Source organism: Ursus arctos, unplaced genomic scaffold, assembly GCF_023065955.2.
Source record: "Ursus arctos isolate Adak ecotype North America unplaced genomic scaffold, UrsArc2.0 scaffold_6, whole genome shotgun sequence".
In the NCBI taxonomy this organism is placed as follows: domain Eukaryota; kingdom Metazoa; phylum Chordata; class Mammalia; order Carnivora; family Ursidae; genus Ursus; species Ursus arctos.
Window position 1 is genome coordinate 11029124 of NW_026623078.1, and position 14538 is coordinate 11043661.

Below are 14538 nucleotides of genomic sequence, written 5' to 3' on the forward strand. Positions count from 1 at the left end.
AAAATGTCACTTGAATAGTACGGATAAACTATCACTAATATAGACTACTTCATACTAACTCGAACAAAGCTTAAAAGATCAAACTGACCTGAAAGACACTTGACTTCCTGGCCCTAAAACACCAAAAGTCTTTAAGAAAAGAAACAAAATACAAACTCACAATAATTTAAAAAGGACAATGTATAATATTCCATCAAATACTAAGCACTGGGAAGGAAGAAAATCTAACATATAGGATGAAAAAACAGTCATAGAAACAAATAAGAAATCACAGAAAGGGTAGATTTAGCAGAAGAACTTTCCAACATCTGTTATGAATGTGCTTATTACTTAAAGATTCAGAGAAAAACAAGGAAATAAAAAAGAAATGAATGATATAATAATAAACAAAAGGATACTTCTAGAGATTAAACATATAATATCTAAGTTGAAGTAAATTAGGTAGGTCTTGACAATATAATAGATACATAAAATGTAAGAAGAGTGAATGAAAAGAGATAGTAATAGAAACAAGCCAATATAAATAATATTTTAAATAAGTATAAATAATTGAAATTATCCTAAGTACATTATCTTAAAACGAAGGTATTAAATTATAATGCATTAACCAAAAGATATCTTGGAAACAACTAAATATCTGGGAATTTAATAAAATGCTTCTATAGAATGCATGAATCAAAAAAGAAATCACAAAATTAGAAAATATTTTGAATGAAATTTAAATGAAACTTAAAACAATCACATTTTGTGTGATGCAGCTAAAAATAGTGCCTATAGGGAAAATTGAGTTGAGTGCTTAAATTACAAAATCAATGGTCTTAGTTTCCACTTCAGAATTGTTAAAAGAAAGCCAAAGACCCGAATGACATCACAGAAGTCAAGGCCCCAAGTCAGCAAACCAAGACTTAATACCTAACCTAACTTCAGTTACAAGCCCCCTGAAATGTAACCTTTAACTAGTGAACATAGGAATTTCCTGGTCTCACTAAGCAATTTACTGATAGACCCCCTGCTATTCCACTTGGGAAGGCAATCTTGCCCAAAACAATGGATTCTTTGCTAATAATTTCCTTTTTCCACTCTCGTTCTACCTTTAAGAAGTGCCATTTTGTAGCCGTTTGGAGCTCCCCTCTACTTGCTAGACAGAATGCTGCCTGATTCATGAATAGATTAATAAAGACAATGAGATCTTTAAAATTTCTTTGGTTAAATTTTTGTTATTTAACAAAAGCTATCTAAAGAATAACAAATTAAAGTGGGCAGAGAATAATAATAAAAATAAGGCCAGAATTTATTAAAAATGAAAATAAACAAAAAATAGAAAAACACAATGATACCTATTTTTTTTCTGTAAGAAAACTTGTAACTAAACTGTACAAATTGCCAATATCAGGAATTAAGGAAAAGATATAAAGATGCCACATAGATTAAATGATTATGAAGAGAACATTATAATTTTAAGCAATAAGAACACATTTCAGATTATTTCTTAAATTCAAAATTTATATTCCTTATAAATATAGGTGTAAAAATTTGTAACCAAAATTTGGCAACTTGAATCTAGTTATGTATTAAAAAGATAACATACCATGACCAAAGAAGGTTTATTATACAAATGTAAGTCCGGTTAACAAGTCAAGAATTATGAATGTGTTTTGCTATGTTCACAGAATAAAAGAAAAAATGCTAATTATGTCAATGGAGCATAGTAATCATTTGGCAAAATTCAACACCTGTTCATGGTAAAAACCCACAGGAAAATAAAAAATAGAATGGAACTTCCTCAATCTAATAAAGGACATACATAAAAAGTCTACAACAAATGTGATACCAGTGAAAATGGAATATTGTCCCACTAAGATGGGGGCAAGACAAAGAATGTGGCACTCCGTAATTCTGTTTAACAACTGTTCTGGAGGGCATAGCCATTGTAAAGGGGCACTAAGTGAAAGAAAAGACATGCAGATTGAAGGAAAAAAGCAAATGTGTCTTATTTCTAGAGAAAATGAATGAGTTCAACAAAATCCTGGGATGCAAGATTATTATGCAGAAATCAGTTGTATTTCTAAATTAGAGCTACAAAAATTCAGAACACCTATTTGAAAAATACTGTTTATAATAGAATTCTAAAACATGAGATATTTGAATGTAATGAAACAACTGCAAAAATGTTAATCTAAAAACTACAGAACATTACAAAGAAATTCAAACTTACATATAAAATAAGAGATACAACATGGTCATGAATTAACAATTCATTATTGATAAGATACAAATTCTCTGCAAATTGGCCTATATTCTATGTAAATCCAATAAAAATAAAAATACTAAAAGTGCTTTTGTAGAAATGAGCAAGCTTAGCGTGAAATTTTTGTGAATATGCAGGATATAGAATACTGAAAAAAATTTTGAAAGAGTAAAAACATGTTGGAGGACTTAACACTACATGATTTCAAGACTTACTATAAAGTTAAAACAATTGAAACAGTTTGATTACAAGGGTAAATTCACTGTTCAGTGGAAAGCAACAGAAAAACCAATATTGATACTCACATGTATGGCCAAAAAATATTTGATAAAGGTGCCAGGGTAATTCGAAAGGGCGTAGCATTTGTTTTTAATAGCTTGTGCTGCAACAACTGTTTATTTGAGGGAAAAAAAATCTGTGACATTTACTTCTCACTGTATACAAAAAATAACTTTAAAAGGACCATACACTGTATACAAAAATTAACTTTACAAAAACCATATACTGAAGTTCAAGTAAAAATTATGCAAACCATGAGTTTACCTTTCTACCAGCATCTCACAGTGAATGTCAGAGGAAATCTTCTTCTAGCAGAGAGAAGGGAAAAATAACCATTCTGAAATAAGCCCAGGGCTTTTTGTTCTCCTTAACAAGGCTTTCTCTTAAGAGAAAATATTTTACTGGACCCTAACTGAGCTACCCAACTGCATCCCATTGTAGCCTTCTAAGTGAGGGAAGGAAAACAAACACAGAGTTATTAAAAGACTGAGACATAATTATAGGACTATAGAAAGCTTCCCCAATACCAACCTTCACATTTTATCACCACATGTAGGCCTCCAATACAATAACAAAGAAATACAACTGAAAGTATGGCACATTACAGATATTATTTAAGAATACTCTAGGGAGGGGCGCTTGGGTGGCGCAGTCGTTAAGCGTCTGCCTATGGCTCAGGGTGTGATCCCAGCGTTCTGGGTTCGAGCCCCACATCAGGCTCTTCCACTGGTAGCCTGCTTCTTCCTCTCCCACTCCCCCTGCTTGTGTTCCCTCTCTCGCTGGCTGTCTCTCTGTCAAATAAATAAATAAAATCTTTCAAAAAAAAAAAAGAATACTCTAGGGAAACCCAAAGAAAATAAAGAAAGAAAAACAAAAGTTAATTTTAGCTTCTGATACCTACAGTCACAGAAAACATTAAACACAGCTTAATTCTTAGATAAACATAAAAACTCACACTAAAGTCCTATTTATTTCAGTTACTTTTTACTCAGAACATCATGTATGGCTTTTAACAGAAAGTTATAAGACATACTAAAGGAGAAAATAAAAACTCACACACAAATTGAAGTGACAGAGCAAGACTCAGATCTAGATTTATATATGACAGGGGAGTTAGAATTATCAGACTTGGAATTTAAAATAAGTGTGATTGATGTGCTAAAAGCTCTAATGAAAGAGTGGACAAAATGCAAGAACAGATGGGTAATGACAACTTTAAGAACCAACAGAAAATCCTAGAAATAAAAAAATCTTTTTTTTGAAATGAGGAATGCCTTAGACAGGCCCATCAATTCACTGGACACAACTAAAGAAATTGGTAAGATTGAAGGAATATTAATAGAAACTCCCAAAACTGAAATGTGAAAGAAAGAAAGAAAGAAAGAAAGAAAGAAAGAAAGAAAGAAAGAAAAAGAAAAGATTATTTGAGAACTTTGAGATAATTGATAAATGAGTTTCATGCATAATTAGAATACCAAAAGATGAGAAAAATCTACCGAAGAAATATTTGAGGCAATAACAGAATTTTACAAATTTAATGATTGAAACTAAGCCGTGGATCCAGAATCTGAGAGAACACCAAGCAAGAAATATATAAGTAAGAAAAATCTACACCTAGGCATAATAAGTTAAAACTGCAGAAAACTTAAAAATTTTGAAAGATCAGTCTTCAGAAAATATGCAAACAAGAAGAGAATAGAATGCAATATTAAATGTGTTGAACTAAAAACACCCAGCCACCTGGAAATACTGTATTCAGTAAAATTATTCTTCAAAGGAAGAATAAATAAAAACTTTCTTGAACAAACATTGAGAGAATTTGTCACTAGTATACCTGCTTTGCCCCAAATGTTAAAAGAAGTTTTTCAGAAAGAAAAAAAAAAAGATATATGTCAGAAACTTGGATCTGCATTAAAAAAAAGAAAGAGCAGTGGAGAAAGAATATGAAAAAATATAATGAGATCTTTTATTTTTTCTTACTCTTCATTCATTGCACAGATAACAGTTTCTTCAAAATAACAACAGCAAAAATATGCATAGTGATTATAGTCATATATATGTAAGTGAATAAGTGAATAAATATATATAAGTGGATAAGTGAAATGAATGACCACAATGTCATAAGGGATTTGTGGTTTTGGGTTGAAAAATATTTTGAACATGTACAAAAAATAAAGATCACCAGATCTTTAATTAAGTTTTAAGTTATTGGTCATTCTTAGAGGTAAAAATATATATCTTAACACCAGACAGTATTTTGAACATGCACAAAAAACAAAGATCACCAGAAATTTAATATGTAGGATATTACAAAATACAATGTAATTATGTATTTCTTCCCTTTTTTAAAAACTGATTTAAAAACAATTGCATGATGCAATGTATATATAATTATATTGTTGGGTTTTATAATACATATAAAAGAAATATATTTGACAAAGTAGCACAAAGTAGTTGGTTTGGAACAAAGCTGTATTTAAGTAAAGCAATGACTACAAAGAGTAACTTGAAGCCATAGAAACAAACAAGCAAAAAATGGTAAACAGGGACATAACATAACAAACCTATATTTGATAAAAATATGTAGCAAATAGTATTTGATATTCTTTCTTCTCTCAGCTTTTCAACAATACAAGTATATACAGTGCTAATATAAAGCAATAGTTATGCAATGTATTTTATAATAACCTGTAAAACATAATATATATTACAATAACAGGAAGAAAAATAAGGGCAAGCAATGCAGTTATATAGGAATAAAGTCTCTGTCGCTCAAATTAGGTTAATATAAATCTGAAGTAAATTTTGATAGGTTAAGATATATATTTTAACCTCTAAGAATAACCAATGATTTAAAACATAAAGATCAATATATGAAGTAAAATATTACATTCAGAAATAACCACTAAGTTAAAGAAAAGAAAGAGTGGAACAGAGGGGGAAAAAGTTACATATAGAAAACAAATAAACAGAAATCAAAATAGCACATGTGTATCCAACTATTTCAATAATACCATTAAATGTGAATAGTTAACCCAGTCAAAAACTGGCAAATGAAAAATAGAGAAAGAGTTAAGATGGTGGCAAAATAGGGGTACCCTCATCTTGCCTCATCCCTTGAACACAGCCAGATAAATATCAAATCATTTTGAACACCCAAGAAATCTACCTAAGAATGGGGAGAACAAAACTGCATGACTAGAGTTAGTAAAACAGCCACATCATAGAAGATAGAAGCAGCAGAGAGTTGATTTGGGGGAAAAAAGAACTGTAGGTGATGCAAAAGACAGGGAGCCCTGATTAGAGAGGAGTAAGAAAGAAAGAGACAGAGAAAGAGTGAAAGTGCATGCAGGGGAATGCACAAGAAAAACCTCCCCCAAATCATTGACTGGGAAAAAGAGAGGAAATGACTACTGTAAGTTTTTATAAGCAGTGGAGTGAAAAGTCTGAAGCTTTGGAGGTCTGCACCATTGCCAGGGTCCTGGCTGGGAGGACTTAGTGGTGCTCCAGCGCAGAAGGAAGGTGGAGACCTGGGAGCAGGCAGTGTGGTCTGAGGATCCCCTGGGTTACCAGGGGAAAACCTTTCCCCTCCAAGTGCATTTGGGAGTGGTGGCATGGCCTCTGGGGACAAAAGACCTGGCAGGAACCATTGAGCTGCCCTGTTCACTAGCAGAGGAACAGAGACACCAGGTGAGGGCAGCAAACCTTGATGCAGGGTTTTGGCTATGCTTTACCATAAACTCTGAACCACTGCACAGTTGCACCACCAATTTCTGGGACAAACCAGCAAATGGCAAACGTGCAGCCAGATCCTCCCCCAGAGGATTAGCATGGATCCACACCACACGATTCTCTAAAATTTAGTTTTTAATTCCACCTGTGTGCCTGAGATAAAACACAGGAGTGCTGTGCTGCCTGGCAGGTGGACAGCTTGGATGCACACAGGGTGAAGGCAGGGATTTGGTGGAAGCTGAGGACACAAGTGTGGTGATTGTTTGCTATTCCATGAAGGCTACCTGAAGAGTGGTGGCTGCAAACTTCCCAACCTTGGAATGAGAGAGTGGGGCATTGCAATTCCCTGGCATCTGTGCACCCCCCTCCCCCATCAACACTGATCCACCTCAGTGAACAACACAGTATCAGCCAGTGGAGCCTGGAGCAGCTTACACCAAACCTTGCGCCTCTGTGCCCTGAAGGTGAATCTCTACCTGGGCAAGTCTGCTTGAGAATCAGTGCAGCTCACCTCACCCCCCAGAACACCAACACGATTCCCTCACACACACCAAATCTCCTCCTTATAGAGTGCTATGAAGCTTCATCTCTAGGGGAGATAGGATCTACCTTCCTTAATAGCCATTACTTCCAGGAGAAAGAATACAACAGGTTTTCCTACTCCCCCCCAAAAAAAAGTGACCCAGAAAAAATGACAAGATGGAAGAATTTACCCTTAAAGAAAGAACAGGAAGAAGTCACAGCTAGAGAGTTAATCAATACAGATATGAGTAAGATGTCTGAATCAGAATTTAAAACAATAATCATAAGACTATCTGGGCTTGAGAAAAGAAGAGAAGACACATAGAGAATCCCTACTGCAGAGATTAAAGAACTAAAAACTAGTCAGGCTGAAATAAAACAATGCTATCAGATGCAAAACGGACTGGATGCAATGATAATGAGTATGGACAAGGTAGAGGAATGAATCAGTAATATAGAAGATTTTTTAAATCTTCTTCCATATTTTTATATGGAAATTAATGAAGCCGAAAAGAAGAGGGAAAGAAAAATACTGGATTACAAATGTAGACTTAGGGAACTCAGAGACTCCTTAAAGTGTAATAACATTTGTATCATAGGAGTCTCAGAAGAAGAAGAGAAAGAAAAAAGAGCACAATGTTTATTTGAGCAGATCATAGCTGAAAGCATCCTTAATCTAGGGAAATAAGCATTAAAATTCAAAAAGCACAGAGAGCTCTCATTAAATTAAACAAAAACCAGCCATCACCAAGACATATCATAGTTGAATTCACAAAATACAAAGACAAGGAAAAAATTCTGAAAGCAGCAAGGGATAAACGTCCTTAACCTACAAGGGAAGACAGATCAAGTATGCAGCAGGTCTATCCATGGAAACTTAGCAGGTCAGCAAAAAGTGGCATGATGTATTTAATGTGCTGAATGGGACAAATATCAAACCAAGGATACTTATCCAGCAAGGCTATCATTCAGAATAGGAGAAATAAAGAGTTTCCTAGACAAACAAAAACTCAAGGAGTTTGTGACCACTAAACCAGTCATGTTTGAAATATTAAAGGGGAATCTTTGAAAAGACCAAAAGCAACTAAGACAAGAAAGGAATAGAGAACTTCACCAAAAACACTAAGGTTACAGGTAACACAATGGCACTAAATTCATACCTGTCAATAATCACTCCAAGTGTAAATGCACTAAATGCTCCAATCAAAAGACATAGGATATCAGAATGAATAAAAAAGAACAATCTCTCTGCTTCCTACAAGAGACTCAGGCTCATTTTAGACCCAAAGACGTTTGCAGATTGAAAAAGAGGGGATGGAGAACCATCTGTCATATTAATGTATGCCAAAAGAAAGTAAGAATAGCCATATTTATATCAAACTAGATTTAAATCAAAGACTGTAACAAGAGATGAAGAAGGGCACTACATCATTATTAAGGGATCTATCCATCAAGAAGATCTGAAAATTGTAAGTATTTATGCCTCCAACTTGGGAGCACCCAAATATATAAATCAACTAATAACAAACATAAAGAAACTCATTGATAACAATACAATAATAAGAGGGGTCTTTAACACCCCACTTATGGCAATGGACAGATGATCTAAGCAGAAAATCAATAAGGAAACAATGGCTTTGAATGGACCAGATGGACTTAAGAGATACACTCAGAACATTTCATACTAAAACAGCAGAGTATACATTCTTTTCAGGTGAACATGGGACGTTCTGCAGAACAGATCACAAACCAACACTCAATAAAAAGTTGGAGATCATACCATGCATATTTTCAGACCACAATGCTATGAAACTTGAAGTCAGCCACAAGGAAAAATTTGGAAAAAACACAATTACATGGAAATTAAAGAACATCCTACTAAAGAATGAATGGGTTAAAACCAGGAAATTAAAGAAGAAATAAAAAAAAATACATGGAAGCAAATGAAAACAAAAGTATGTCAGTCCAAAACCTTTGGGATACAGCAAAGGTGGTCCTAAGAGGAAAGCATATAGCAATATAAGCCAACCTCAAGAGCAAGGAAAGCCTCAAATACAAAACCTAACCTTATACTTGAAGGAGCTAGAAAAGAAACAGCAAATAAAGCTGTAGAAGAAGGGAGATAATAAAGTTTAGAGCAGAAATAAAAAATGTGGTAACAAAAATACAGTAAGAACAGATCAATGAAACCAAGAGCTGGTTCTTAGAAAGAGAAACTCCTAGCCAGACTTACCAAAAAGAAACGAGAAAGAACCCAAATAAATAAAATCATGAATGAAAGAGGAGAGATAACAACGAACACTGAAGAAATACAAATAATTATGAGAATATTATGCAAAATTATATGTCAACAAACTGGGCAATCTGGAAGAAATGAAGAAATTCCTAGAAACATACAAATTACCAAAACTGAAACAGGAAACAAAATAAAATTTAAACAGAACCCTAACCAGTAAAGAAATTAGATCAGTAATAAAAAATCTCCCAACAAACAAAAGTCCAGGGCCAGAAGGCTACCCAGGGTAATTCTACCAGATATTTAAAGAAGAGTTAATACCTATGCTTCTCAATCTGTTCTAAAAAAAAGAAAGAAAGAAGAAATGGAAGGAAAACTTCCAAACTCATTCCACAAGGCCAAGCATTACCTTGAATCCAAAACCAGATGAAGGACCTCACTACAAAAGAGAATTACAGGCTGATATCCCTAATGAACATGGATGCACAATTCTCAACATGATACCAGGAAATCAAATCCAACAGTACATAAAAAGAATTATTTACCACAATGAAGTGGGATTTATTCCTGGGCTGCGTGTGTGGTTCAATATTCACATATCAATCAACATGATACACTACATTAATAAAAGAAAGGGTAAGAACCATACGATCCTCTCCATAGATGTAGAAAAAGCATTTGACAAAATACAGCCCATATTCTTGATAAAAACTCTCAATGAAGTAGGTATAGATGGAACATAACTCAACATCATAAAACCATATACAAAAGAGCCACAACTAATGTCATCCTCAATGGGAAAAAATGGTTTTTCCTTTAAGGTAAGGAGCAAGAAAGGGATATCCACTCTCACCATTATTATTTAACATAGTACTGGAAGTCTTAGCCTCAACCATCAGACAACAAAAAGAAAGAAAATCATCCAAATCAGTAAGGAAGAAGTCAAACTTTTATTATTTGCAGATGACATGAGACTCTATGTAGAAAGTGTGAAATACTCCACCAAAAAAATCTCTAGAATTAACACATGAATTCAGCAAAGCCACGGGATATAAAATCAACGTACAGAAATCTGTTGCATTTCTATACACAAATAATGAGGACGCAGAAAGAGAAATCAAAGAATCGATCCCATTTACAATTCCATGAAAAACTGTAAGATACCTAGGGATAAACCTCACCAAAGAGGTAAGAGGTTTGTACTCTGAAAACTATAGAATACCTACAAAAGAAATTGAGACATTAAAAAAATGGGAAAAAAATTCCATCCTTATGGATTGGAAGAACGAAGATTTTTAAAATGCCTATACCACTCAAAGCAGTCTACACATTTAATGCAGTTCCTATCAAAATACCACCAGCACTTTTCACAGAGCTATAACAAACAATCCTAAAATTTGTATGGAACCACAAAAGACCCTAAATAGCCAAATCAATCCTGAAAAAAAAAAAAAGCAAACTGGAGGCATCACAGTTCTGGAATTCAAGCTGTATTACAAAGGTATAATCATCAAGACGGTGTGGTACTAGCACAGAAACAGACACATAGATCAGTGGAATAGAATAGAAAACACAGAAATGGACCAACTAGTCTTCAACAGAACAGGAGAGAATATCTAATGGAAAAAAAGACAATCTCTTCAACAAATGGTGTTGAGAAAACTGGACAACAATATGCATAAGAATGAAATCGGACAACTTCTTTACACCTTACACAAAAATAAATTCAAATTGGATGAAAGACCTAAATGTAAGATAGGAAACCATCAAAATCATAGAGGCAACAACCTCTTTGACCTCGGCCATAGCAACTTCTTACTAGACAAGTCTCCTGAGGCAAGGGAAATAAAAGAAAAAATGAACTATCTAATAAAGGGTTAGTATCTAAAATCTATAAAGAACTTATTAAGCTCAACACACATGCACAAAATAATCCAGTTAAGAAATGGCAGAAGAAATGAATATATATTTTTCCAAAGAAAACATCCAGATGGCTAACAAACACATCAAAAATGCTCAACATCACTCATCATCAGGGAAATACAAGTCATAACCACAATGTGATACCACCTCACACCTGTCAGAATGACTAAAATTAACAACACAGGAAACAAAGGACATTGGTGAAGAGGCAGAGAAAGGGGAACCCTTTCACACTGTTGGTGAGAAGGCAAACTGGTGCTGCCATTCCAGAAAACAGCTTGGAGGGTCCTCAGAGAGTTAAAAATAAAAGAATCCTATGACCCAGCATTTGCACTACTATGTACTTACCCAAAGGATACAGAAATACATGCACCTTAATGTTACAGAAGCATTATCAACAACAGTCAAACTATGGAAAGAGGCCTAGTGATGAATGGATAAAGTGATGCACACACACACACACACACACACACACACACACACAGGAATATTACTCAGCCATCAAAAATAATGAAATCTTGCCATTTACAATGATGTAGATGTAACTAGAGTGTATTATTCTTAGCAAAATAAGTCAGAGAAAGACAAATACCATATTATTTCACTCATACGTGGAATTTGGGTAACAAAAGAGATGAACATACAGGAAAGGGGGTATGAGATGAACATACAGGAAAGAGAGAGAGAGAGAGAGGGAGAGAAACAAGCCATAAGAGACTCATAACAATAAAGAACAAACTGAGGGTTGATGGAGGGAGCTGGGCAGGGGATGGGCTAAATAAATAAAAATTTGGAAGAAAAAAAGCAAAAACAAAACAAAACTAGATTGGGTCCAAAATACAGAAGTAACTGCAAGATCAAAATGGATATTTACCTCTATGCCCATAAAAACAACAGTAAAATGCTGCTCAACTCAGTTATCTTACCAATAGTTTCTATTGCAAGGGCAAATGAATAATTTATTCTTAATAAAACTCAGCAATATAAAAACAGAAAAATGTATGCTCCATAGGAGACAAACTTTATATTAAAGATTTATAAATAGGTTGAAAGTGAAAGAATGGAAAATAATATACCATGCAAACAATAAACATCACAAAGTTGAAGTGGATTTATGGTATCAGCAAAAATGGAAACAAACAAATAGAAATAAGAGATATTTTCATAAAGATAAAAGTCAATGAGAAGATATAACAGTTAAAAACATGCACCAAGAATAGAGCTCTGAAATACATAATGCAAAACTGATAGAACTGAAGGGAGAGGGGCGCCTGGGTGGCATAGTGGTTAAGCGTCTGCCTTTGGCTCAGGGCGTGATCCCAGCGTTATGGGATCGAGCCCCACATCGGGCTCCTCCGCTACGAGCCCGCTTCTTCCTCTCTCACTCCCCTGCTGTGTTCCCTCTAGATGTTATTACCTGGAATTTCTAATACTCCCCTTTAATAATAAAAGAATTCAGCAGAAGATTCATGGAAAAAAAAAAAACTTTAGTAGCCCTATTTCTGTGGTGACTAATGAACATCTGTACATGGGCCCAACAAATCACTGCAGAATACACAGTCATTTCAAGTGCACATAAAATATTCTCCAGTTAAACCACATTCTACTTCATAAAGGAAATCTAAATAGATTTAATATTGAAATCATACATATTATGTCTTCTGAGAGAATGGGATTAAATTTTTAAAAATATGGAAAATTAACAACTGTCAATAGAAAAACAAATTGTTAATAACCAATGAGTTAAAGAAAAATCACAAGATGAAATAAAAAGTACTTAGAAATGAATTTTCTAAAAAATCAACATTTATGAGATATGGCTTAAAGAATGTTCACAGGAAAAATACGTCTATTATCTATATTAAAAAAGCAGAGATTTCTCAAATCACTAGAGTAATTTCTCCATTGCCATGGCCTTGGTTCTTTTATCCAAGATCATATGATTATGTTGATGTGGATCTATTTCTGGGCTCTTTGTTCTGTTCCATTAATTCATTTCCATATGCTTTTGCCAGTACCACACTATGTAGATTACTGTAGCTTTGTAGTAAATCTTGAAGTTGACTAGTGTAAGTCCCCCTGACTATTCTCCTTCAATATGGTGTTGGCTATTCTGGGTCCTAAAACTGCTAAAACTGTCACTTAATACACATTGGTAAAGATTATTTTTGACTCTACACAATTATACTTGAGGAAAATAGCCCTTAGAAAGTATGCTTTAAGTTCAAGATAAAATAATACAATAAAATGAGTATTATAATAACAGTTGTGAATTAATTTAAGTCATTAATTATACCTTGGGAAGCTGGAAAATTTTAAATACAGAACATTTAAAAAAGCAGTAGGACTCATACAACTTTAATGAACTTTGTAATATTCTAAACAAATTTTGTGATTCATTCCCAAATATTATTCTTACATTTATTTTTACTTATTTACACATGGAATTAAAATTAAACACACACACACACACATATATGTACAGGTATATGCAACAGTTTTTAAGAGTGTATAAATAGACTTTCATGAAAAATAACATGTGTTCCAAAAAGTTTGTTCAAGGAAATTGGCACATAGAAGTAAACGATTGTGTCCCTCATAATTTCTTGGCAGCCATGGAATTTTACCAACAAATGCAGTATAGGTAAAATATAACTCAGGAGAGAGAATAACAATTTTAAAATTCAGCGCTGTACTCATTGTTCCCACTGCATACGCCTTATTGTCTAAAGGAAATAAGCTGTAATTATTGATTTCCTTATCTGATCCTTTAATAATTGGACATTCACGTGGCTCCTAGAAGTTAATTTTTCTTGCACTGAGGGCACTTGGGATAAGGGTTTCTGGGCACCAACCTGAAAAACAACCATTGTTTGCTATCTCAAATAAGTCACTCCTATGAGTATGGGAAGCCATTTTTCCTGGGGAGGGAGATACTTATGGATTTATTGTGGGTATGCAAAGGATCTGCAGAAGCATTTTATAGGGTTCTCAGGCGTGAAATGTTAACACAATAGAGGCAATACCCAGGGATCAGCAGCTTTCTGGACTGTTATTTGACTATTTACCCATCTGCAGCTTAAGTTTTTCATCTACGAGATAAAGACTATGATCTCATCATCTCTTGTGTAAATTTTTTTTTAAATTGAGGTGTAATTGACATATACCTTATATTATTTTCAGGTATACACCATAATAATTCTATATTTGTTAACTACTAATTGAGCACCACAATAAGTCTAGTTACCATCTGTCAGTACAAATAGTGAAAAAAATTTTCTTGTGATGAAATCTTTTAAGATTTCTTCTCTAAGCAACTTTCAAATATACCATACAGTATTATTAACTACAGTATCTATGCCATACATTATATCCCCAGACACCAAACATATGTAAGACCTTCCCTCTGAGAGGTGCTGACATTGTGGAGTATGGCAGAGAGATTACACAATGCCAGTGCCCAATGTACAGCTTTACCAAGGCAGAAGGAATGCACGGGGATGGTTCTTACCAACTTCTGTGAAGCAAAGGGAGAGCTCAAGGATGGCATGCATCTGCTGGCTCTAGTGAGGTGGAAGGAGAGCTCAGGGGTGGCACC